Source organism: Austrofundulus limnaeus, unplaced genomic scaffold, assembly GCF_001266775.1.
Source record: "Austrofundulus limnaeus strain Quisiro unplaced genomic scaffold, Austrofundulus_limnaeus-1.0 Scaffold205, whole genome shotgun sequence".
Lineage (NCBI taxonomy): Eukaryota > Metazoa > Chordata > Actinopteri > Cyprinodontiformes > Rivulidae > Austrofundulus > Austrofundulus limnaeus.
In genome coordinates, this window is record NW_013952607.1 from 242,680 (window position 1) to 247,492 (window position 4,813).

Consider the following 4,813-nt stretch of genomic DNA (forward strand, 5'->3'; position numbering starts at 1 on the left):
GAAATATATTTATGTTTGTGGTTGTAATGTGACAAAATATGGAAAAGTTCAAAGGGTATGAATACTTTTGCAAACCACTGTATGTCGAAGAAATAAGAAGCTTTTTGGAAGAAATCGCTTTTGTGAAAGAGGAGCTGTCTGGTGGTCTGAGAGGGTTTTGTTTTTCTCAGGAAACAAAGGACGGTCATTTAGATCCAGAGGAAGTGGAACTCCAGTGAGCACAGCGTCTCTGACGTCGGCAGTAGAATAGTAGGGGTCCCAACACACTGTGGTAAATGGATTCATTTGATAAACTCAAGCCATATGGCATCACAGTTCATGGCTGCACTGATGGATTTAGTTGTCACATAATGTGGATGGAAGCATTTTACTCCAAGAGTGACCCAAAAGGAATGACAGTGACCCGTAGGAGGCCATCCTCAGCAGGTTTGGGTCGACCCAGGAACAGAAAATGGACGTCGTGTAAAATTTTGACTTTATTCTTGTAATTTACAAAAGATACATCTGGTCCTAACACTGCTGATCTGTTTTCAGATGTAAATAAGTTTCTCTTCAAAAGGAGTCGGTTTTGAGTCGGACCCTGTGAACACCCACCTTTCCTGACTCAACCCTTGTTCTATTTGAGGTCTGATCAGTATGTTTGTCAGGACAACAGTTCCTCTTTGCACCACACACGTTCCCACATCATTTCCCATCAGATGATGTGTATCAGAGCCTGTAATGATTTACCAGAACATCAATATGTGTTTTACTTCAAAACATCACTGTCCTCTATTTCTGGATACTGGAAGTGTTTGGAAAACTAAAACTATTTCACCAACACTGTTATTGTTTTGATCCTTTTTACAGTGTCTATTTGTTGAGTTTATGATCTGGCTTTTGATTTTTTGTGACTGAAACAAATTTTCTGTTGATTTACAAGCACATCCAAATGAATAAAAATATATTTTTAGGGTAAAGGGACTATAATATGCAACCAGGAGGACAAGAGAAGAAAGGAGGTGCATGCAATGCAAAAAGAATTACTCGTGTGCACACTTGTCTTAAAATTAGGGAGGTAAAAAATATAGAGCACAGAGTTAAAAAAATATATACACTCAAGCACTTAAAAAAACCCAATGAAAAACAAAAAGCTGACATGGCAGCATACTTGAGAACTCCCAGAAGGAATTGAAACTCAGAACGACTCCCCGGAAATAATCAAAACAGGATACAGAAATGATAAATACATAGTTGACAAAGAACAGAAGATAAATAATGCCTAACTGGATAGTAGAGAGTGCAGAGTATAATTATACCCAAACACTGATTAACTGAACCAGAAACACCTGAGCTGATTACTAAATGGGGACAGGTGTGAGTGGACGTGCAATAATCTGACCACCTTTCCAAAATTCAATCTTTCCAGCTCAGAGATAAGAAAGAATTGTTTGTTAGCATGATCACACAGGTTCGCCCAGCTACACATTTGGGGACATTCCATTGACTACCATTACATTTTTACAGCCTAACCCTGACCACAAACCCTAAGGCTAACCTCACAGGTACCTACCTGACCCTAAAACTAACCTAAACTTAATTCACAACTTGGTCCTAAACCCAACCCTCAACTCACCAATGACATTTAAACCAAACGGGGACTCAACTGTCCCCAAATGCACCAGTTGTCCCCAAAGGTGGGCGTTTTGTCTTAAAATTGCCCCCAAATGTCACCAAAACAACCTCCCCCCCACACACACATGCACAAGAAGTACTTAAACTTGAATGACTAAGCAACCTGAATATGACATCTAACCAGAACAGCTCGTTTTTACCTCCATGAACATCTTTCTCAGTCACACATTGCACAAAGTTACTTAGCATCTCTTGTAGCAGCCTGTTTTAAAGGCTCGGCTCTTCTTCTCTGTAATGTTAACGGGTAGGTATTATGCAAAATCAACATTTTTTTTTGCTTTATATCATGTTATAATGTTCCCTCATCAAACACTTACCCAAATCTCCATAACTAAATCATAAGTAAACCTGGTCAGTAGTTGCTAGTTTAATCTAACTTCTGGCCACCTAAGATAAACATGTGTGCTTTGTTTACATTAAGAGGGGAGTCAATTTTGGTTGTAAAATGTTATTTTCTTACTGTGCGAAATGAAAAATGCACGAAAGGAGAAGTTGGGAGTTTGTGACAGAGATGAGCTTCAGAATGAAAACAGATGGTCAAATCAGTTGGACCAAACTGCTGAACAGACACTTAACGTTAAAGTTATGCAACAAAACAGAAGAAAAAGTTACCATGGTACTTACTGTGATTTTATTATTATCATTTTTAACCAGAAAAGAGCATAAAATGCAAGAATAAAGCACTTGTGTTATTTAACACATTAAAAAATCTCTATTTGTTTTAGGTTTTTGCTATAACTAATTTAGTTTGAATAAATTTTGATATAAAGCCAATAAAAAAATAAATGTCTACATCACTGTACTTTTTTCACCCAAAAAATAATACAAAAACTATTACTTTTTGTATTCAGGCATCAGTAATTTTGTGGGCAAATTGTTTTCTCCATCTTAAAGCAGAAGAGGGGTGGATGGTGGTTGTGTGTGTGTGTGTGTGTGTGGGGGGGGGGGGGGGGTGCATAAGGAACTGATTAAATATGCTGATGATGGAGAAGCAAAGTTTCACAACAGGAATAAGTCCAAGTGACATAAAAAGACAAGAAGTTCCTGAAAAGTGTTTGTGAACGAGAGCTGCTGTCAAAGACCAGAAGAAACCTGTTCTTCTGTTGAACAAAGTGAGCCGGTCTCCACGGTAGGAAGAATATATTTTAAACATGATCATTTGAATCTTCTTCTCAAATCACATTTGTCTAAAGAATGACTTACAACTTATTGTACCGCTGACAATATAAATGTATACACTAAATAAGGGAGGGCGTTCTGCATTAGCTTTTTAGCTGTTTTGGTCCTGAAAGTAACTTTAAGTAACTGCACGCAGCATTGTGGAATTTATTTGTGCTTAAAGTGCGCATTGAGGATGACTGTCAGCTACTACAACCACACCACATTTTAGCTCAGTCCTGTAAAAGCTGACTGAGTTATAGAAATTCTGGGGGGGTTGCAGGAGTTGTGATGGCCAATTTGAGTTGGCTTTACTCTAATCACAGTAAGTCAGTGATTATTTTCTGAGTTTCACTTGAACACATCCAGTGGTTTGTGCAATTTCTTGCTAACAGACAGCGTTTACATCAACTGTAAAACTCAACATTGTAGACAAAGGTCTCAGAGTGAATGCCGGAGACGACTCTCAGCTACAACACCAAGTTTGAGCCCAATATATGTCCTCAAATAATCTGTGAGGCCATCTCGCATCAGACTGATTCTAAATCAGGGGCAGAGCCAGGGGGTGGCACAGACAAATCTTTGGCCACCCCATTGGCCACCCTGCTGTACACACCCCTTCCACAGTGAAACAACATTTAGGGGTGTAATAATSCTCCTGAACAGTTGGTGGCAGTGTTTAACAGTTCGAAACATCACCAAGCTCTATCACTGAAGAAGAGTAATGACAAAGAAGTGATGGCTTTTCCTTGTTATACATAACAAATGCCTATATGATCTGATTTATAGTGTCGACGTTTGGACTTATGGTGACAAATGTTTTTTTTTTTTTGTCACCATAACACAGTGTAATTTTATGTTATGAAGACTGCATGATGCTCTGTGTTTGGTTATGAGTAGGCTGATCACTAAATCAGAAAAACTGAAACACCCCTCTAAATTCACTGTTGGTGGTTATCAATATTGCACCTGTTCATTGGGTAAAATTATTAATGTTAGTTTTAAACATGCAGATGAAGGTCATCATTATTTGGCACAATGACATCTGTTACAATTAAAAATAAATCAATAATCAATATAAAAATAAAAAGCACTCCTATAGTCATAAATTGTGTCATATTAATTAATCTTGTTTCAGCTGTAGCCGTGAGTTTAAAACAAGATAATGGAATTAGTTTAATGAAGAATTTGCCTCTGAAATAATTATTAAACCAAGTGTTTATTTATGTAGGTAAAAATATGTTTAACAACCTGGTAAAATACACCAGAATGCAGGAAATGGTATCTACTTCATTCAAAATTTTCTGGGGGAGGACCCCCAGACCCCCCAACAGTGCCCCACCACACACACTTTTAAAATGGTTCTGACATCTATGTTGATAAGGTAGTCACTGCCTGTATAAGGACATAAGGAAATGAGGAAAACACAAAGATTTGCAGAAACTTTCAGGTAAAAAAAATGATGTGATTTTCGTGGCCTCCCCTGTGTGAGTAGTGGTCCCAGTCTGGCCACCCCTGAGAAAAATGTCTGGCTCCGCCACTGCTCTAAATCACTATTGACCGTCTTTGTGCATAGTGGATTGTAAAAATAGATAGTTCAGTGTTCTGCCAGTTTAAATTGGAAATTAAACTAAATGTGCGATTATATTTTGCGAACTGGAGAAAATTATTGATGTTGCACCTAATGAGTGTCAAACTTCTTATGCTAAAATTTTATTTAGATTTTTTTTTCACAAGCATCAACTTTAAGTTTGCTTTGCAGAAGTGATTAAATGTCAAATGCCAAATCTGGCCATCGTTACCATTTTACCTGCAGGAAGGTGATACTTTAAATGTGAAATAATTTTATGGTTTCTATTTTTGTCACTGAATATAGTGCATTCTTCTCTTGAAAACTGGCCAACTTTCAAGCCAAGAAAATTTATTTTGATTTTGGTGTGGAAAGAGTAGAGAATATATATACATACATACATACATACAT

General features: G+C 37.5%; 1 protein-coding gene across 1 annotated transcript in view; it reads left to right on the plus strand.

Annotated features, from left to right (window-relative positions):
• Positions 1-2,786: 2,786 nt before the first annotated feature.
• Positions 2,787-4,813, plus strand: part of LOC106524879 (scavenger receptor cysteine-rich type 1 protein M130) — a 16,973-nt gene continuing 14,946 nt past the window's right edge. The window contains exon 1 of the mRNA XM_014018884.1: positions 2,787-2,803. The gene's annotated coding sequence lies outside the window, so the exon portion shown is untranslated. The remainder of the gene's footprint in view (positions 2,804-4,813) is intronic.